Raw genomic sequence first — 23,515 nt, forward strand, 5'->3', positions numbered from 1 at the left:
ATTTATGCATTTTCTAGTTTTACAGCATAATTCATCATTATATCATTTATCTCAATATGAAATATTTTGCTACAGGATTCATAGTTACATAAAAATTTTATTTAGTTTCTTAGTTTTGTTATATTACATTTCTGAATTTCAGTTTTATTTTTTTTTCTTCATTTAATTAATTTTATTGCATAGTTCGTACACTTTTTTTTAAGCATACTTTCCGCATTAATTCATTTTGCTACATAAATTAATCATCACACATATACGCTTTTATTATAACTTTACTCACATAGTTGCATAAATTAACTCATAATAAAGTGATATTGAATTGATGATGATAAGAGGAATGATATATCCCCATCCAAATTATAAAATGCATATTATTAAAGTTATACTTATACTTTTCATTATTAGAAAAGTTACAACCCTTTCTGCACTTCTAGTCCTCATAAAAATATATAAATATTAGAATTTATTAATTGAATTAAGGTTATGAGGCTTTTAACATATCGCTTTTGAAATATATATATAATTATAAAATGTTATAAGACGTAAAGCTTTTTCACTAATAACTCGTTATTTATGTTGTCTGAGGTCATTAAAAGTACTTTATATCGTAACTGTTAGGTTAAGTTTCTTATAGCTGTTAGGTTAAGTTTCTTATAACTGTTAGGTTAGGTTAGGTTCTCCGCTAGCTTATAAAAATTGATCAAAATAAGAATATGAGGAGCAGTCAAGTTTTTAGAAAATAAAAAGCGTTTGTGATCTTTTTCATCTTCTTTTTCTTAACTTTTGAAAAATTGCTTTGCATAATTGTTTTTGGTCTTAAAAATATGAAAAAAAATCGAGGATAATTCTTTGGTTTCAATCAATACCAATGATTTTCTTCTGAATTGGCGTTTTTCTTTTTCTTAAATAAGATTTAAAAAACTTTAATTTAAAAAAAAAAAAAAAAAAAAAAAAAAAAAAAATTTAATATACTTAAAATATGTGCCTACTTCGAAATCTAGACAGTTATTTATGAAAAAAGTATTACACAAAGTTTTATGTAAAATACTTTTTTTCGAGTTTAAGGAAATCTCCATGTGAATTTTTTTTATTTTCTTTAGTTAAAGAGTTTCGCGAAACAATCATAAATTGATAATGTTTTTAGCATTATGAGACAACGGTCTTAGTATTTTTCCCCCGTATTCAAATATATGTACTTAAAGCTAATTTTATTCACAAATGTTATTGCACTTTCCATTTTTAGTTTAGTTGCTTACTTCGTTTTTCTCCTTCACCATGTTTTTTTTTTTCCTCTTAAAAAACGTTATTTTTTTTAAAGGATCATTTTGTTTACAAAATATATATTTGTTATAATTTTATGTACGAACGTTTTGTATACATATTAATCGCAACGAAATGCATGATTACCTGGATTGGAAAAATAATTAGCTGTCTTTGAAAATAAAGCATTTAAACTACTTCCAGAATACAGAGGGTGTGACACAATAAGTAATAAATAAAAAGCAATTTTAATTAAACTATATATAATGATAATCTTGCATCATATTACAGTTCAAATAATAAGTGGCTTGAGTAATAAGATTTATATTTGGCAAATCTTAATTCTAAATTTTATTGGGGCATTGATAGCCTGGCTAATAGAGCTTTGGGACTACGTCCCAGAGTTTGTGAATTCGTTTTCGGCCTGCCGAACACTCCCGTGTGCAAAATGGTGACTGGTGCACACTAAATCTGTCGGTATCACAATGTCCTCTAAGTTCCCATGTCAAATCAATGCCTCTGTGGTTACGGGATCGGAGATTGATCGAAATCTAGTTCACGTCAAAATTACGATCTGCGGATGGACGGATGGTGTGGGAGTGTGCCTCACTGTAAAACGTGATGTGACGTTGGCTCCGGATCATCCACAGGGATATTTCCTAGACCATCGCCAATAGACCATTGTTCAGCTCTTGCGCGACGTAAGTAAAATTACCGTAGCGTAAATACCTATAAATCACGTTATTTATATGAATAAAAGGTTTATATTTGGCACCATCTAAACTCAATTATTTTTTTCGTTATTTTTAACATCAAGTTAAGTAGGAGCTTATAAAATGAACATCTCGAAAGAGATAAAGAAATGTTTCTATTACAACGGATGAGTAGTCCTTATTTAAAGAAAAAAATAAATTCGTGAAAATAGAACATAAAATTGCAATAACTTATGAACAGATTGGAATTTTGAAGGAAAAAAAAACTAGAACTAACATCATAAATAAAAAGACCCTTTCAGCGTGTCAAATTTAAATTCTATCAATGCATTTCAGCAGGCTTTAGATCAGTCCTCATTGTACTTTTTACTAAAAGTTCAACAGTTACTAACTCTCGTAATAATTTTGGAATGCTGAATTTCTTTTATTTCACTATTCTCTGTAAATTTTCATACACTATATTAATAACTTCAAGTTTAAAATTTTTATAGTATTTCGCTTTCTAAACAAAGAAGTCAGTGCTAACGATTTTTTTAATTTTGGAGATAACTTTGAATAGACAGTTCAGTTTGAAACTTAAATAAATAAAAAATTTCTTTGAAACAGTTGCACAGTGGGAAAAGAAAATGTACCGTTTCTATGGTTACTCCCCCGTTTCTATATTGAGTCAATAAGACATAACTAGCGTAATAATCCGTAAAAAGAACATCTTATTCTCGATCGGGAAAATCTGTAATATATGGCTTCTTTTGTTCTAGAAAGAAAATACGAAATTTATCACACCCATTTATGGCTTTAGTGAAGCACAATAAGTCTCTTGTCTTCGCCGAAAAAGAGTCGATTCAAAATCAATACTCGCTGCTAGATCAAATCATAATCTTCGTGTTTGGAAATACGAATTTCATATTTCGTTTGAATTTTCTTTTTTTCTTCAATGCTTTGTGATTTTGAATTTTCGGAACAGGCGTAATTGGTGAGTAAGTTCTGATTAAATTAAAAGTGTGTTCTTTTGTACCGAAACACAAATTTTTCTCGTTATTTTGTACCAAAATTACCTGGACAATAGATGTAATTGGTGAAATTGCTTAAAGTTATAATTTTCTAACCAGAATTAACTTAATTATTGTCATTTTGCATTAAAAATTATCTAGACAATAAATGCAATTTTCTAAATAAAATATGCTTCGCATTTTTGTACTTTAACTATCATTAATATCGTTACTTTGTACCTAAATTACTTGAACGAGAGAGACGTAATACGTGAGTAAAATATGTTAAAAATTATGCTATTTTGTGCCAATATTATCATTGTTAATTCAAAAAGTAGAAAGGGTTTCATTTATTAATGAGCTAATAAGATATTATATATTAAATTTTAGTGAGAAACTAACTAGAAAATTACACAAAAAAACTTGTTTAAAAATTTTTGTTCCAATTGGAATAATCGTAATCGCAAATTCAACGTAAAATGCCAAAAAATTAGAAAAAATTTGGAACAAAATTTTTTTCTTATGATTATGGGTTTTTGGATTTATAATGATTAGCCACATTTTTAAATTGTTGAAGAGAATATTTTTGGAGAAAAATACCATGAATTCAAAGTAGGCAAAACCATATAAACTGTAAAAAATTCTGGATACAAATTGCCCGACGAATAACGGTAAGGAATCGGCACTCAGTGAACCGGTATTTTTTACCGTTAAATCCCTTTTTACCGGAGCATGTTAAGAAACAAAAATGTTTTAAATATTACAGAAATAATATGCCAAAAATTTTACAATAATAATTACTGTGAAATATTGAATCACTATAATTAGTTAATTATTGCTGCAAAAGTTGCGGTATAATATGTTACGGTAAAAATGGATTTTATGGAATGATGATAATAATTGATGTTCTTTATACCGTAACTTGTTCCAGAATTTTTAATAAGTGTAAGACTAATTGTACAACAAATTTATAACAAAAATACTTTTATTCTTCCATTTTTTAAAGAGAAAGAAAAATTTCTGAAATTGGTTAATTAAACTTAACTGTGTTTTTCTTCTTTCCTAATTCAGTTTTTACTCATATTTTTTTCATGTTCATTCGTTTCGTCATATATTTGCAGTCATCGTCATGTTTTACGTCGTAGTCAACTACTGTATATCAATAAAATGGAACATGATAGATCTTTTTTAAAGATATTATTAATAATGAATTACATTTTAATTAAATTTTTCTTTTTTAATCATTAAAACATTCCACCGATAAATGAACAGCGATAACTCAAAAGGATACTTTATTTTATCTTTCAATTCAAATGTTTTATTTCATCATTTATTAGCATCAAACAAAATAGTTAGTTTTGCTTTTTACTGATAAATATCTTTATGGTGAAATACTAAGATAAATTTGATTCTATTGATTATTAACTATTGCTTTAATTTATTTATCAAATGTAAACCTGTTTTATCATACATATCTGAAGGTTTAGATTAAAAAGTAATTGATATGTCGCACCCAAATGAAGGCGCGACACGATATGAAATTCGTGTTTATTACAAACTGTCATTGACAACATTTGGAATATATCATTTATTAAAACTTCTGTCTGTTTGCTTGAAAAAATTCAAGATAAAAGTTAATTAGGAAATAAACTAGTAAATATGAATTAATGATATATTAAGGTAACTATGAATAAATTTATATTTGATTTTCTATGTATACATTATCAAACGCATGTAAAGTATATTCTTTTTTATATTTTTTGAGGTGGTTAGATAAGGTTAGTGGTTTTATGGTGGTTAGACAAAATTTAGATAATGTGATTCATTGACTAATTATCAAAAATTTTGTTAATTAAGTTATTTTAAATTCTGTATCAATTTGTGGAGCCATATTATAATACGCATAATTTTATTCTAAATAACAGAAAATTTGTTTAACTTAAACGCAATATATTCAGTTGAATGAAAAGGAAAACATTTCCTTTGCATTTGTAAGTTTTATAACATAAATTTTTTTTATTGTTTAATGGAACAATTGTGAGCAATTTTCGTACACTTATTAAGCTATGCAAGAGCACAAAATATTCAAACTATGTATACCTTCTTATTTTTTTAAAAAAATTTTTGGAGCCCCATTAGTAAATTCATTAATCAAATAACAGTAAATAAAACATATATTTATTTTACATCATTTGAACTATATTTATAATAATAACAAATAGATGATAAAAGGAAAATTTATGATAAAGTGTGTGCAGTCACTTCAAGAATCAGTGTGTACAATCACTTCTAGAATCATTTACTTAAGATACGTTCTCAAGCTTTTCTGTAAATTTGTATTACTAAAAATTGTTAAAGCCCATACGTTTTATGATACATTTACATAAAATTTATATGATACACGTATACTCGTGTGATTTTTTTAAAATATTTCATAATACAGTGCTTCTTAAACATATGTTGTTTTATGTTTAATGATACAGTTCTTGTTACATGCTTCCTGAATCATTTACTTTTTTTAGCTACGTTCCCTCAGTTTTTCCTTCAAAATTACTTAAAATTGTAATAACATGTACACTTTATGATGCCTTTCTCATTACACGTATGATTTCTCAATGTATATTTTGTGATACAGAGTTTGTAAAATGTATACTGTTTTATGATATAGTTCTTGTAAGACGTATACCTTTTTTCTTACCATGTAATTTGTATGATATAATTCTTATTACTCGTATTATTTTATTAAAACTGGATTGTAGGGTATTGAAGAAAAAATAGCGTAAGAGTAATTTAATTAATGACAAAGATCGAAACAAAAAAAAAAACTTTATTATGTGAAACAGAAACTACACATTCATGCAGTGTATCTATTGCTAAACTTTTAAATAAATCAGCCGAGAAAAAGTTATAGAGTATAACAAAATATGTTTAAAAAAAACTTTGTTTGAAACATTAAAACGTTTATTTTATTCATAGGCGGCACAATACGCGGTTTCTGTTTTTTGAAATATAAATTTCAGCCAATTACATTATATAGCTTAAGATAATGAAGTATTTCACTTGGAAAAGGGAAAAAACGATTTTTTTAAAATTTCACTGATAATAGGAAATTTTCTTTCATTTTTTTATACTTCTTTAATTGATAAAATTTTATTTGGAAGTTAAATCGCTTTCTATCAAATAGTTTCAATTTGCAATTAGGAAAATAACTTTTTGTTCCCTAAATCATTATAAAAAACTGAATCTCTTAAAGGAAATGATTAACTTAAATTAAGATCGTTATATTAATATGTAATTTAAAAACCTGATTTATGTGAGTTTTTAAGCATTATTTTTAGTCGCATTTAAAACATCTGCTCTCTTTATTTGCCAGATTTTATGAAAGGGTTCTCTGATTTAAAACATCATTATTTCAAAGCACCACCTGCCTTCTTTTTTCTTTGTTGGTATGAAAAAATCATTTGCTGTAGCAGAAATTTAATTGTATGAAGGTTTTATATAAATCATCCACATTATTACTAAGAAAACAAAAAATTTAATTTGAATTTACTAATTGTGATACATATATTACAAAATTTCATTTTCTTAAAACATTTAACATAGCCTATTTCTCAAAATTACTGTATTAATTATGATCAAAACTTAGTTTTAGCCAATAATGAATCAAATATTTTTTTAAGATACTCTATCATTTAACGTAATTAATCTTTAGCTAAAAGCAACTAACGATAAAAGTATATACCACTAATACTCTTTTGTAAAAAAAGAAAGTAGATTTAAATTCATTTTGGAACAGGTGAAATGAGCAAATCAAGTAAAATATTGAAAAAATTAGCGTGTTAAGTAGAAATCATGAAATTCAGCACATTTCCTTATCTAGACTATAACAGGCACAATGCTGGAGACACATGTAGTCCTTTGAGCAATTTTAAATGTTTATAACTACATGTTTTTCAACATTTTCTTTCCTAAGCGATAAATAAAATGTATTTTATTTCATTCTGAAACATGCATATTTTTATATTAGTTTCAGCTGGTCAGATGGCCGAGCGGTCAGCCTGCCTGACTGTGAAGCCAATGGTTGCGGGTTCGAATCCCTCTTAGGGCCTGGATGTTTCTCTCTCAGTGTTGTTCTCTGTTATGTGATGCGTGAATGTGGCGTGGGTAATGTTGCTCGACTCCGTGACTTAGGCTAACTGGTGCCCACCGGGTAACGTTAAATGAGTAACACTTCCGACATCTTCCTACGTGAAGAACGAACGTTCACTGCCTGAGGTAGAAAAAAATAATATTAGTTTTAGGAGGATATTAATTTGTATTTTTATAAGGTATTAATTATCGTTTTTGGTAGGTTAACTATTTTTCTTCATGCATTTTTATTAAGAGATGGCAATATTTAATTTTTTTTTTCATCAAGCTCTTAAATTGAAATCGAGAATTATTTATGTTAAATCCATTACTGCAGGTTCTCTATGACAGTTATAAATTGCTAACTCAACAATTAGAATCCTTCTCCAATTTTCATTCGTATGAAAATAAAAAATAAAAAGTTTCTGTTTATTACTGTTTTTTTTTTCCTTCTTTCCTTCTTCTTTTTTTAAATTTATTTTTAAAAAAATGAAAAAATAACGCATAAAACCTTTTACTTATGAAAGTATTTGTTTTGTTTAGTATTAACTGCTAGATGGTATACAATTATTTTTAATCATACACGTCAGAAAATTCCGGATCAAATTACAGTTGAAGTACCGGCATTTTGGATGCATCATCCGTAAAATCCATTTTTACCGCAAAATATTTTACAGTAATTTTTACTGTAATATTTTTTAATTATGGTGATTCAGGAATTTTACGGTAATTATTACAGTAAAAATCACGGTAGCAAAATCATGCAGTAAAAATACCGCAATATGCTCCGTTAAAAATTAATTTTACAGTAAAAAATACCGGCACCCTGAGTGCCTGTACTATTTACCGTATTTTGATCTGGAATTTTTTTACAGTGTGGTCACTTAGATTTTGAATCCATGTAATATGATTAAAAAATTTCGAAACAAAGATTTTTTCCATGCTAAATTAATTTGTAACCATTTCTTTTCTCTTTTTTTCAGCTTGTCCACGTAACAGCTTCAAAAGATGTAACAATCACACGAACTCGCGAATAGAGCAGATGGTTTTTTATTCCAACGGACAGCCTGCTGTATCCAGAGTGCTGTCGCTATTCCTTTTAACCCCTGTTTATTCCACAATAACAGCTCTCATCGCGGAGAAGAAATACCCAATTCTATGGAATAATATCGCGAATTAATGGAATAAAGAGATTGTGATTCAATACCGTGGAAAGCATTCATTGAATGGTAAGCTTTTTTTTTTTAAATTTGATATTAAAAAAAAAATAATGTAAATGAACAGGTGGCAGGGATGGAGGTTACGTTTTTCAGCGACTGGTTATGCTCATGATTTTTAAACCCTTTCTGCTTTTGCCCCTTTAAAAAAAATTGTATAATTTTGTTTTAAAAAAATTGCTACGTTTTTAGACACAGTATGACAGATTTGATGCTGGTTTTTAAAGTCTTTTTCCTCGCAGATAAACGTACTTTTGTTATCAAACGTTGCGCAATATTAAACAATAATTATTTTATAAAATAATGTCTCCTTAATTTTCTTATGCATTCTTTTGATATTGATTCCAGTTCTTTAATTTATTATTTAACTTATTATATAGATATATATATCTGTAACTAATTCAATTACTTGTTATTTAATTATTTTTATGTGACAAGCGTTAATTGTTTCAAATTTTTACTAATTTAAATAACAAATGTAGTTTTTTTCGTTTTGCAAATAGTCATTCTCAATTTAAGAAATAAATACACTTACGGGGTTGAAAAACTACACTATTAAACAGTATTACTTGATAGAGCAAATTCAGAATCAGTTTCATCATATTCACTGTGTGCATTTCATGACATTATCTTCAAATATTAAAGTATAAAGAACTCTTCTTTCATATGTATTATTACATATTTTCTTTGAGTTGTGTCAAATGTAATCATGCTTTTGTACAACTCCTAATTTGTCTGTAATTGCATTTTCAGCAAGAAAATTGTTTTGCTATACCTTATTTAATTTAAAAGTAAGAACGTTTTTTTAAAAAAGATAGTCATTATATAAATGTTGGTTTTTAAAAATCGTTTTTAAATTTTTAATTTGAAAATTTAATTGTTAACTGAAATTTAACATAATTAACGTAATACTTTTTGGATTACAAACTAATTACAGAACAGTAGAGTGCGAAATGATTTTAAAAATCGTTTTCTGAGTTTATGTTGAGAACTTTCGATGTTTGATAAAATCGAATCATTAATTTAATCATTACTTTTGGAAAACAAATTGTTTCTTTTTTTTTAAATTTCAGTTTTATTGTTGTGGTGTCGTTGGATAAAATAAAACACGAATGAATTTACGAATGAATGAATGAAGAATAAAAGAAGGAAGATTTTAGAAATAGTTTTTTGATTTTTAGTTGTGAACTTTTGATGCTGAATAAAATAGAATACATTAATATCATCATTAATTTTGGGTAACAAATAATTCCGTAGCAGTGGAGGGTTTTAGAAACAGTTTTTTTTATTTGCAATTTTAATATTTTGTTGTTGGATAAAATAAAACACTAATGACATCATCAACAAATTATTCCACAATAATTTAGTGTAAATGGTATAAGGAAATCGATTTCTCATTTTCAATTTTATATTTTTTTCAGTTACATAAAATAAAACATATCAATATAATTATTACTGTTGATTGACAAATTCTGCAACAATTTAAACAATTAATTCTACAAAGTGCAAATTTTTTTTAAAAAATTTATGGTCTTTTTTATATATTTTTTAAACGAAATATGATAATGTGATTGCCGAGGTTTTCCATATTATTACATTAAGAGACTTTGTAGCTTTATATTTACTTAATTATTCACCCATAATAAACAATTTCTAAAGATACATTTACTGGATATATATTGGACCATTTATCATTTCACATCCCAGTATACCTTCTCAAAGCAGCAACGGAATTTCCCCAAAGCTCTGTCCCTAACCAAACTTAATTTGCTCCACAGACGGAGCACTAATTGCAAATCCGAAATAAATTACCAAAGGCACAGCCATATTCATCTTGAAGTCGCCTGTGAGTGGCTAGATATATTTATTAAAACGGCAAAGCGCATGCGCAAATGAGGAAATTCAAAAGCCCCATTGAGCCTAAGGACATAAGCTTGGAAATCAAATATTTATTTTTGATTTGCTGATGAAGCTATATACTTGGTGGTTGTTGCAGTTCTCAAGATGTTCATCCTTGAGTGCTTCATTTCAATCGATGAGAATAAAATGAAACATTAAATTTTTTTTCAGTCTTTCGATTGAAATTTTTTTTCCCGTACTTTTAGATGAGTTGTATGTTACCGTAGCAACGATATTGATGCGTAGGAAGGAATTTTATTAACAAAATGGAATTGCGAAAAGTTAATCTTTTTTCTTTTAATGAAATATGCCTCTAAAATATTGCTTGACTTATTTCTAATTTAATTAATTTTTAGAAGGCGTAACTCACATCGGAAAACGGTTATTGAATCTATTTCAAAGAAATAGTTTCGTAATTGTTTTATATCTTTCGCTAAATTGAATAATTTTTTATACTTTAGAAATATTCTCTCTTTGTCAGAAAAATATGTTTACATTATTTTCTTTAATAAATGACTTGTTAAATATTCTGAAGCCTGTAAAGGTAACTGTTGTCAAAAATAGACTAATAAAATGCTAGTAACCTGTAGTTTATAAGCACAACAGTTTATCTTTTGACTAAGATTTTTTTTTTCTTCAATTGTTCAAATTGTTCAATCAAGTAAAATCATGAATTTTTTTACTTAAAAAAAAAAAACACTTTTCGCAGATATGTTTTTTTTTAATTACTTTTTAAGTAATAAATTATGTCAAATTTTAGTGATTCACATAGATTTAGCTAAGAAGTTTAATAAATATTATTTTGCAATAATTATTTTTATTTTTTGTTTAAATATTTCTGCTCCACTGATCAGAAACCATACCTTGCCTTAAAATTCATTATAACTGATTGACAAATTATTCAAATTTAAGGGAAAAATTCCTTGATGATTTTAAAATAACTGAAATCGATTTTTTTTTCTTTTTCATTGCGAACTCTTTAATCTTTCATAAGCATTTTTCTGTAGCGGATTACTTAACTAGAATTAAAAACGGTATACAGAAACACTTATTAAATGATGAAGCTCTTAAATTAACAATGCAAAGTTTTAAAATAATTAATATCAGATTATTTCACTCACTAAAATATATAGTTTTTCTTCATTATCACAATCACTTCCCTCTATAGCGAAATTGTTTGTTTATATGAAAAATAGCATGCTTAAATACCTACCAAATAACTTAAAATTTCTAGATTAAGTGTGGTAAGTTTTATAAAGAATTATTTCCTCCAAATTTCTCGAATTTAAAATTTTCCACATTAAATTCTTTTTCATCGTTCATAAATATTTCTCACTACAGTTGAATTCTTGACTAATATCAAAAACAGTATACACAATAAAATATTTACGCAAAAATTGGTAGGGGAGAGTGGGGTCAATTGTAACAGGGTGCGATTGTAACAGAGCAAAATTTCGAGTGTCTGGTTCTAGATTTAGTTCCTAGGTGGCGCACAAGGTGTATTTAATAAATCTACATGTACACCCCTGCTGGCAACCATTTTTATATACTTTTGACAAAGTTACATCACGAAAGATATTTTCACGCAACGTAAGTACTTTCTCTGGTATTAGAATATTACATTGTAACAAAGTAATTTTGTTTAAACAAATAAAAATTATTAACCGAATATGTTAGTGGACACCTTAATTGACACTTCAATAAAAAAATTAGTTTTGATAATTAACTAGCATTGTTTTTAACGAATGAAGCTGAAATGGCGTCTTGGGGACGATTGTAACAATAAGTAAAGGGACGATTGTAGCAGCTGAAAATAAATTATCTTATGTTTACAAACCATTACTTAACTCTTTAAGAACCACCAATAGTTTCCTATATCATTTATATTATGTTGCATGTGCATTATTTTATTTGTCACCTTTCACAGCATAAATTAAAATTTTTAACCCCTTAAAGTTAAAAGTTTAACCCTTTAGGTCTCTGCTCATTATTATTTTTACTCCTAAAATATCACTACTATTTTGATCAATAAAAAAATATATCTCAACTATGATAATATGTATAATTAACTATGTTTCAGTTGAATTTATGAACTGTTACAAGACTGTTGACCCCGTAAGTGGGGACAATTGTAACAAGTGTATGACTGTCAAAAATTGTTAATAACTAATATAATAACATTCAAAATAAGGTTTTTTTTCTAGTAGAGGATAGTCTACTTTACTCGTCTGCCAATTAATACTAATAATATAAACGATTTTTCGTAAGTTAAAAATAGTTAAGTAAAAAATGTTATGATTGACCTCACTCTCCCCTGTACACAAAAATATTTACGCAATAATTTCTCAAAAATAATCGGTAATAAAAGTGCAAAATTTTCAAATATTTAATTTATTTCAAATTTCTCTAAATTTTGAACATTTCAAATCAAGTTCTTCTTCATCATTCATAAGTATTGATCTCTATTTCGAAATTCTTCATTAATCTTGAAAATGGTGTGACAAAAGCAATTTTTGAATGACTAAACATTAGGAAAATAGCATTAAGAAAAAGTAACATTAGGAAAAAGTATTGAAATCTTTTATTTCGTCAATTTTTTTCTAATTTTGTGCTTCGCTTACTAAGCTCTTCTTCATTGTTCATAAGCACTGATTTCTTTAATGAAATTCTTAACTAATATAAAAAATGGAATGCAATATATTTACAAAATGACTAAAATTTTAGGTTATGCAAGTTATATAATAATTTATTTCTCCAAATTTTTTTTTTATCCCGTATTTAAATAGAACATTTTCCTTCACCATTCCTAAGCATTAATAACTGGTAACAAAAATTATTTTCAAAAATTCTCTTATAAGACTCAAATTTTGAAAATGATCTAAGCAAAGTATTATTTATCTCTACTTTTCTTCAACTTTGAAGTTTTCCTATCAGGCTCTTCTTCTCATTAATAAGCATAACCCTCAAATCAGAAATGGTATGCGGAAATAAGTTGTCAAATTAAAATTCTTCACATTCATTCATACCTAAATGGCATCTTCTTCAACGGTACTCATAAAGCATAATATATGTGGTAAATAGAAATTCAAATATTCATTTCATTAGTTACGCACGAATAATGAAAATAACATTTAACGCATGAAATAAAAGTTTTCGTAAATCTAAGTCCCCATATTCATTCAATTATTAAAACAACAGAAACAATGATGAATTTTTAACTTAATGAAGGTGCTATTTTGCATGGTTCAAATACTTCCATTTGAATCCTAACACAAAATTCGTGCATTTTGAATATTTATCTTCCTGGCAAATAAATGCATTGCCTACTCAAAACTGGATTCGCCAACATTGTTTGAAAAAAATCATGATTTTGAATGCAGAGCGTGCGTGCCGTTTGATAACATTTCATACACTTTCATTGTTCTTCACCGAATTTCGCCAATGATAATTATTATGAAAAGCCATCATGAATATGAAAGTTGCACAAAGCAAATAATAATTACTTTTATATCCTATGGTTGGCCGATAAAGTATCGTTATAGCCTCAATTGTTTACCTAAGGGCACATGCCTAATAAGAATGTTATTATGATTTGGAATGAAATTAATTTATTTCGGAAGTAAAAGTCAAATAATCGTCTGAAATATTTTGAAAATATTTGTTTTTAATCTGCCAGTTCACGCAAACTTGATAGAATAAATATTGAAATTCACGAGAAAAAGTTAAAGGAGGCAGAAAACTTCATGTGAAAATTCTTACTTTATGAAACAATTATCCCTTCATCTTTTGATAATAATACGTATCAGTAATAATAAATTTAAAAAATTACGTCTTAAAAACAAATAATTTAAATTTTTATGAAATGCATTTTTTTATGAAATGTATGAAAAAGTAAATAATTTTTTTAAAAAAATGAAAAATAATAAATTTGAATTTTAATTAAAAACAAGAATAATTAATTAAAATATAAATTATTTGATAGTTATTTAATTAATAAATATAAATTAATAATTGCTTCGAAATAGTAAACACGTGTTAATATAACGATACAATACTAAACACAAAATATTGGAACCTTTCTAGCGTACGTACTACATCCCAAAACTTTCAGGGAAATTAAATAAATTTTATAAATTACAATTTTTAAATTTTTTTTATATATTTTTAAAAAAAATCTAAAAGCATACGTAAATAACAGAGGGACATAAAAACAATATTATATTAACTGCAAAAGGTTAGTACCCCAGACCCATAGCTTTCACCTTTGAAATTTCCTGAAAAATTATTATTACTTTTAAAAAGTTATATGCTTTCAAACTATAATCTGCATTTTCTTTAAGGGTAGTCGGTAGGGCGTATACCAATAATGCTAAAACTGACCTTTTTCGATGTACCTGTTTTCAGCATCTAAGCCTATTGCTTCAGTTTTTTTTTTCACAGAGTATTTACATATACATGCTTACACTGTGATAACTGTTAATTCACATCCTTGGCAGGAATTTTTTATTACATAATACAACTCACAAACATTATCACAGCATGCAACTGATATAATCTCAAATATTCTCAAAAAATTCCAAAACAATATCATAAGTATTTTCTTAGAAAAGGTACATCGAAAGTGGTCAGTCTTAGCGTTATATGACCTACTATAGCTATATGACCTACCGACTCTCCTTAAAAAAAATCTAATTATATATATCCAAATATAAGAAGGACTAGAATGCAATATTGTATTAAATGTAAAATGTTAGAATGCTGATAGCATACATTTCTAAAATTTCAGGAGAATTATTTCAAAGTTATAATTTTTTTAACTATACTATACCTGCTATTTTTTAAAAACAAAATTAAGTAGTGGAGAGGAGGGATGGTGTGGTCATGGAGTTAAAGTGGGCATCTTGAATAACATTTTATATCATTGTTTAAATCTCCTCTCAAATTCGCAACACAGGTTGGCACTTCCATGTGCTGTTGCAATAAGAAAATTATGAATATTTTAGTAACAATTAGTAAAAGAAGGTTTTTATGGTGCAAAAGTAACCATTTAAATTTGATCTATAATCTCTTATTAACACATTTAATTTTCGGAATTTCAACTGAAGATGATATGTTTTAAAATTTAAATGTTACTGTTTAAGAGTATTTTTATTTATATTTATAAGTTAGCAAACTTAGTTTGTTTGTTTTTAAGAAAAATTTATATTGCAGTGATCAGATCGATGTGAATAGATTGAAATTTCTTGCCAAGAATGACTTAGAATTAAGAACATTTGTGCTAGTCAAGTTTTTTTAAATGAAAAAATAAATAAAAAATAGGTGCAGCTGAAATTCTGAAAAGCAATTTGAGTGGAAATTGTTTATAGATTTGTAGATTATGATGTTCAATTCTTAAAGAACAAGACCAATATAGTTATTCTAATCCTGAATCTTTAATTATTCCAGAAAGAAAAATATTTCTCAAATTTCAAAGAAAAAGATAATTTCCTAACTTCCTTCTCCCCTGACTGGTAGAACTACCAGAACTACATCTCAATACGCATTTAAAGTTATTTTAATTTTATTTACTAAAATAAAATAAAAATTCAAAATATTTATCAAATGAATCAAATTTAATAATGCTTTTCAAATTTACTGATTTGCATTCAAAATGTCTTTTTTTAGTATAGAGAAATGTTCCTTTATAAATTAGTATTTTAATGTTAATATTTATTCTCCAATAAAGCTTAGATTGAAATTAATTGATTTTAGTTATACCTTTCTGAGTTGAGATAAAATACAACTTAACTAGCTAGATTAACAATCCTTGTCAACACTTGCTCTGTGTAGTGAAGTTAAGTGTGAATATAAACAACCTTCAAAAAAATATGGGAAAACTAAACAACTTCTTACGTTTAAGAAGATAAACAAGAATGCAATAAAACGCCCAAATTATTGTCTAAAAGATATTTCGAGTTAAAAAATTATAATTAATAAGGTTTTTTGACAAATTTGTGAAAAATATTCACACTAGGCCTTCTCTCCTCAATATGCTTACGTTGAGAAAAAAGTAAGGTTAAAACTACCAGAATACAGTACATTTTACAATGTTTCTAGCTCTATGGGAACATCAAGGTAATCGGTAATTTTTACCGAAGTAATTTTGTAATGATTTTGGTAAAATTGACAGTAAAATATAGTTTTATAAGATGTGATAAAATTTGGTAAATGTGTCAAAATTTAATAGTTTTATCATGATATCTTAGAGTATGTCATAAAAACCATTTATTCAGATAAATTTGCTTTTAAGTTTTGTAATTTTTACTAAATATGTGGTAATAAAAAATGTAATTTTGAAAACGAGAATTTCCACCAAGCCTTTACTATATGAACGGAAAAATTATTAAACAAATTGTTTAAATATCGTATATTTTGGTTTTATTAACCAGGAAAATTGTTTTTTCTTTTTTTACCAAAAATGTCATTACCGTAGAGTACGGTAATTTTCCCACAATTGTTTTACGCCGTGTATTTTAATTATAAAAAGTTAGAACACCCATAACTTACAATAACCTTTTAACCTTTTTATCGAATTTTAACTTCTATATTTTATCACTGTTTTGCATGTTCCTGTAAAGTTTTAACATTTATTGGTTTTTGGGTGATTTTGTTTTTTTAACCTTTTTACTACTTTATTATTTTAATTGGTTTAAACTTGTTTTATAGAATTGTATTGAACATTATTTTAGATATTCTGATTTTTATATTCACTGTTGATGTAACTTTTATAGAGATTTACGGATTTTTAATGTATGATTTGTGTATGTATCAACTCTCGTATGCCCTAAAATAGGGCGGAGCGCACTCACGGAAATGCTCACGGTTTCGGCACTGCTTGGCGTGGTCGAGAATAAGCTCACTGAAAACCGCAAAATTGAGAATATGGTAACCCAACCGATCAATGCGTCACATCTTGCTACAGCGTGCAACCCTATTACGTTGATTGAGTAGGAAAATGATAGTTCTATTCTAGTTAAAAATTTCTTTCTTATTCACTTCTATCTTCACACCGCTCTTGTATTTTTTATAAGCGGTTTTCGTTTTGAATGAAAAATTCATACTTAATTTAATGTTTATGTCTCAGAATTTTATTTAAAAACAGATTCTTGTAAATATTTTACTTTTCAACTTCTTTTTTTTTATTATTGTTCTTGAAAGTGTAAAATCTACTGTTTTTTTTATTTTTAATTTACTAAGACAGTTTACCATTCTTTACTATGCTATATATATAAAGGCTTGTGTGCTCACTATATACTAAGGCATATCCCTTATGAAAAAATCGAGGTATAAATGAGGTATAAACGAGGTATATTTTAAAGGTATAAAGGAGATTGTTGTTTAAATACGTCGTAAAGGTTGAAAAGGGTGCAAATGAATACCTCAAAATCAACCTCAAATATACCTCCAGAGGTATATATGTTTCAGCTTGAAGTATATTTTTTTACACTTGTGGAAGTATTTATTCAACAACCTAAGGTGTGTCATTTTACACTTCAGGTTATTATAAATCAACCTCAGATGTATTTTGTTCGACTTCAGGTAATTATTTTTCAACCTCAGGTATCTAATTTTATGCTTGTAGAGGTAGATATTTTTCAACCTATGGTGTGTCATTTTACACTTCAGCTTATTATAAATCTACCTCAGGTGTATTTTGTTCGACATCAGGTAATTGTTTTTCAACCTCAGGTATATAATTTTATGCTTGTAGAGGTATATATTTATCAACCTGTGGTGTGTCGTTTTACACTTCTGGTTGTTATAAATCAACCTCAAATGTATTTTGTTCTACCTCAGGTAATTATTCTTCAATCTCAGGTATATAATTTTATGCTTGTAGAGGTATATATTTTTCAACCTAAGGTGGGCCATTTTACACTTCTGGTTGTTATAAATCAACCTGAAGTGTATTTTCAACAATTGGAAAGGTTATTTTTAATTAGCGCCATGTGTTCCATGTTCTACCTTAAGTTATTATTTCGTAACCTCAAGTATATATTTTTGTATTTTTAGAAGTATTAATTTATCAACCAAAGATGTTTTTTTTAGCACTTACGAAGGTGAGGTGTTATACGGACCACTTAGTTTATTAATTTTTAGACTCACTATATAAAAAATATAATATATATATAAAGATATTATATATATTATATGAAGAATAATGTACATTACATTTTTTTCACTAGTAGAGATCATTTATCAACCTGAAATTTTTAATATTAAACCTTCGGCAGTAATTGCTTCTTTTGTTAAGCTATAAAAAAAAGTTTCAAATGCATAATTCTTCTTTGATTTTAATAGATTGATTTAAATCATCTTAAAATAACACTTATCCAAATTCTACAGTTAGTAAAAATTGTTTATGGGAACTCATACTCGTATTTTTAAAAGATAGTTGTCTAAGGTGCTTGAATTTTTAAAGCTATAAAACTATAAATTTAAATAATTAGTCAGCTGAAATTCAAAGTACTTTTATTTAAAACTAAAATTTCACTTTTTTTACAAACCAACAAAATTATTTTAAATACTGTTTTCGTCTACACGTTGAAACTTAAAATTATTGGAACCTAAAAGGAAAAAAAATATAAATTAGTAAGAAAGTCATATTTACAATAATAGTGACAGGGCTTAAAATATTAGAAAGTATTTTTTTTATCATTTAAATTAACTGGATGAAATTAATTTTCCTTTTCAGATAAATATCTTCTGCCATTTCTATTCAATCCTCGTAGCTAAAAAGCATGACATGTATCACGGCCACAAAATAAAATACACTGAAGACAGTATTACCATTAACAACATTTACAGAAATTCAAATATACAGGGTGTTTATAAAGTCTCGGACCCATTTTGATGCTTAATAATTCATAAAATAATAAAGATAGATTAAAATTAATAACATAAATGGTTAGATAGACTCAAAAACTTTCATGAACCTTGTCAATGAACTTCCACGTGTGCCCCCTTCGTCGCACGGAGAATATCAAGTCGATAGTCAATTTCACGCCAGGTAGCGGCAAGCATGTCGGCATCCACAGAGGCTATTGCGGTTGTAATTCTGGCTTTTAGGCCATCAATGTTCGACACGATCCTCCTGTAAACATTGTCCTTTATAAATTCCCAAAGAAAAAAGTCCAGCGGAGTTATATCAGGTGATCTGGGTGGCCAAGGAATTGGACCTCCTCGCCCAATCCATCTTCCAGTAAAATGGTCATTCAAAGAACTACGAACGATGATTCCCCAATGAGGTGCTGCACCATCTTGTTGCAAAAAGACATGTGGCTGAAGCTCTTCTAGTTGTGGAAATACGAAGTTTTCCGACATGTCTAAGTATACGACTGATGAGATTGTCTTTTGTGTAAAAAAGAAAGCTACCTCTCGTGAAATTGACTATCGACCTGATATTCTCCGTGCGACGAAGGGGGCACACGTGGAAGTTCATTGACAAGGGTCATGAAACTTTCTGAGTCTATCTAAGCATTAATGTTATTAATTTTAATTTATCTTTATTATTTTATGAGTTATTAAACATCAAAATGGGTCCGGGACTTTATAAGCACCCTGTATAATTCCAATCTTATAATGCAATTTTAACACTTTTTATTTTTCTATACATCTGTAACATTATGGTACTTGTAAGTTTAATAATTAGATTTCCTTCCCTTTCTTTTTTAAAAACTATTAAACTCAATAAACCTAGTCTATATCTTTAAACTTTTTGTCAGACTTCATGAAACTAGCAGCTTTTTTTTAAATTTTTGACGCTGATTCTGAAAAGGACTTATGTTATTGTCAATCACATCAGAGTTTCTTAAAAAATAGTTATTTTAATAATTTTTAATCAATGTAATCAAGAATCTACAATCGTTTAATAAATTAAAATTTTAAAGTTATGTACCAATTTTTATTCTTTTTTTTACACTCAATCGAATAGAACAAATTACAAGCTGATAAGGAGCATTTATTTTAAAGTTGTGAGTAATTTTATGTGAGGAAAATGTCTAAGAGAGAATGATTTGAAATACTACTTTTAAAATAAGTTGAGTATAATATCTTCTATATAACTTATAATACCGAGCAGAATAAAACTAATAGTTAGTTGTTACAAACACTTGTTTAAATATAAATACACATCCCATAGGATGAAACTTAAAATAATGCATATTACTTTCAACAATAAATGTTTTTATTTGCAATTGATTTTATTCAATTCAGGATTAAAATTGCATACTATACTGACTTATTTCTAAAATATTTAAGATTTCCGAAATTCGCACATTTTTGAAGTAGTGAACCATAAACAGCTGCATGAAAAAGCTCATAACCTTGAAAGAAATTGTCATATAAACTTGAAATCGGATTTAATTTCATTCTGCCCAATATTCTAATAAGTAATAACAATCTACTTAGTAAATAATTAACGTGGGTAAAATGCGAGAAAATAACATGTAGTGAAAATAGCAGTTTTGTGATCAAACATGAAGAAGTGAGCTAGTACAGTTACTAGTTTTCAATTATCAAATATCTAGCAAACTATTGTTATCAACAATTACATAAATTCTGTAGTTTATTAGGAGAGATTACTTTTTCTTTTAGGTATAAATTCAGAACTATATCCTAGGGGAAGGCTGAGTAGTAGCTTGCTTGTCTCTTCTTCTGCGCCGCCGCGCATGTGCTATTTACAGCCTAGGCCATCTCAGTAATATCAGGGAACTGTATTATATGTATAAACAATAATATAAACTTTGCAACAAATATCCAAACGATAAGCATACAGCTATACTAGAATTTCAAAGCAAAATTGCTATTTTAAAAATCTTTCAATTTTCAATGATTTATTTATAAGAGAAATTGTGAACATTTTTCTCAACCAATCAGCGTGCATACTGCTACATTAAAACATATACATTTAAGCAAAATAAAAAGAATAGTTCTATTTGACTGAACTACAAGCAATAAAATATACTGTGCATAACCTGCTGTAACGATTCACCAGTAATATTACTCAAAACAGTGACGAGAAATATTTCGGTCATTTTCTCTTATTGCTAAGCCTACAACGATAGCCTCTAAGAATATCCTCCAACTTAAATTATTTAAGATCAGGACGCGTCGTTAAAACAAAAATAATAAAATTTACGTTTCAAAATTGAAGCATATTTGATTAAAAGTGATAAAACTAAATTAATAAATGTCAAGCATACTTACCGAATTTCGATTGTCAACACACACGCCATTTGCCGGCTCGCATGGAACTCTGGGAAGTGAGTTAGTTAATATGAAGTGTACTTTAAGCAACCTTAAAACAAGCTTAGGTATAAATAAAATGACTTCAACACCTCAATAAATACCTCACTCTCTTTAGTTGAAATAAGGTATATTTTTTTATACCTCATAAATACCTCAATATCGTTAGTAGAAAAAGGGTATATTTTTTATACCTCGTAATTACCTCACTCTCGTTAGTTGAAATAAGGTTGATTTTTTTATACCTCATAAATACCTCTTTTGTTACAAGTGTAAGAGAAACAACCTCGTATACCTTAAAAATCATCTTATCAGTCTGGATGATTTGAAGTGAATTTAAAACAACCTCAAAATAAGCTTAGGTATAAATAAAATGACTTCATATACCTCAATAAATACTTCACTTTCGTTAGTTGAAACAAGGTAAAAAATTTTATACCTCAAAAATAACTCTGTTGTTACAAGTGTAAGAAAATCAACTTGGTATACCTCAAAAATCATCTTATCAGTCTGGTTGATTTGAAGTGAATTTTAAACAACCTCAAAACAAGCTGAAGTGTATATAAAACAACCTCGTACACCTTAATTACAACCTTTACGAGGTATAATTTTTATTGCTGTTTTCTGTGCAACCTTAAATATACCTCAAATATACCTCAAAACAACCTTAATACCTCAAAAATACCTCAAATCAACCTTAAATATACCTTAAATTTTCATAAGGGATTGCATTCAGTTTCCAATTCAAATGTAAGAAAATTTTATATAAGGTATTTTTATTGCAGTCCATTGCAAAAATTACCTTTATCGCTAAATTCAGCATTTCAGATGCGTAATTAGGAAAAAAATTTAATTCTTTTATTCCAAATGCATAATAAAAATTCTTCACAATGAAATACATATTGTTACGCTAATAATGAACTATAATAGATTTGAGAAATGAGTTAAAGAAGAACTTTATATAGTTAAAAAAAAATTGCCTCACTTGTTTGCTTTATCAGATGGAGGAGATTTTATTAAATCGTTTTTCCTCAAATAAAACATTTAATTAGAAAAAGGTGATAATTTTCAATTGGAAATACATGTAAGAAATTTTTCACAAAGGAATCGATACTTTTACGCAAATAATAAATTAAGATAGATCTGAAAAAATAGACCTGAGAAAGCAATTAATACATTTAAAGTGCTTTAATTTAACCTTATCATTTTAGTAATTTGTTTGCAGTTTCAAAAGTAATGAAAGTTTCAAAAAAAAAATGTTTATTTCATTATCATACGCAGCACTTTACTTTAACCTTATTATTTTATTCATTTTCAATAAGATGAAGATTTTAATGACACTACTTCAATATTTTGAAAGTTTCAAAAATTATAAAAATTCAGAAAAAAAAGTTTTATTTAATTTTAATCCGATCAAATTTACTTTAACATTATTTTATTCAAATGCAATTTCAAAAGTGATGAAGTACAAGAACCAAGTTTTATTTTATAATTATACGACTAAAAATTTTGCCATTTCTTATACCATTACTAGTGCCATTTCTTATAACATTCCTAAATAAGATATTATATAATAGTATAAGAAAAAAAATGAATGGTAGATTCAAAATAAATAATAAGAAATACTTCACAGAAAAATCGATATTTTTACACAAATAATAATTAATTGGGGAATATCTTAGGAAATGGATCTACAAAAGCAAATTATACAATTAAAATAATTTATCCTTAGAATGCAACAGTGAACTATTTTGTTAATATGAAATATATTTCAGATGGTTTTGTATATAGTTTTAAAAACTTAAATAAACATGTATAATAAAATTAGTTACAGTTCCTTGACATAAGAGTTTCTCTGTTTCTTCAGTTTGATTAGACCAATCTGAACTTAAGTATATATAAAAGTAAAATATAATTTATATTTTAGGGCTCTAAGAGAACTTTTGCTTTTATTTGTTCTTTAGCATTTATGCTATTTTTAACCTAATTGATTTGTTTTATCCACCGTGATTGCTTGCATCTG

At 27.2% G+C, this 23,515-nt stretch overlaps 1 protein-coding gene across 3 annotated transcripts in view; it reads left to right on the plus strand.

The window, feature by feature from the left end:
- Positions 1-23,515, plus strand: part of LOC107445477 (uncharacterized) — a 156,435-nt gene that overhangs the window by 17,507 nt on the left and 115,413 nt on the right. Inside the window, exons 1-2 of one of the 3 annotated variants that reach the window (XM_071183068.2) lie at positions 2,651-2,946; positions 8,074-8,319. The gene's annotated coding sequence lies outside the window, so the exon portion shown is untranslated. Of the gene's footprint in view, positions 1-2,650; positions 2,947-4,477; positions 4,643-8,073; positions 8,320-23,515 lie in introns of those variants that run through there. The other 2 variants (XM_071183069.2, XM_071183067.2) reach the window with 2 other exon arrangements.

The sequence above is a fragment of the Parasteatoda tepidariorum genome, chromosome 7 (assembly GCF_982258835.1).
Source record: "Parasteatoda tepidariorum strain Cologne lab strain chromosome 7, Ptep-v5.0, whole genome shotgun sequence".
NCBI classification, from domain to species: Eukaryota; Metazoa; Arthropoda; class Arachnida; order Araneae; family Theridiidae; genus Parasteatoda; species Parasteatoda tepidariorum.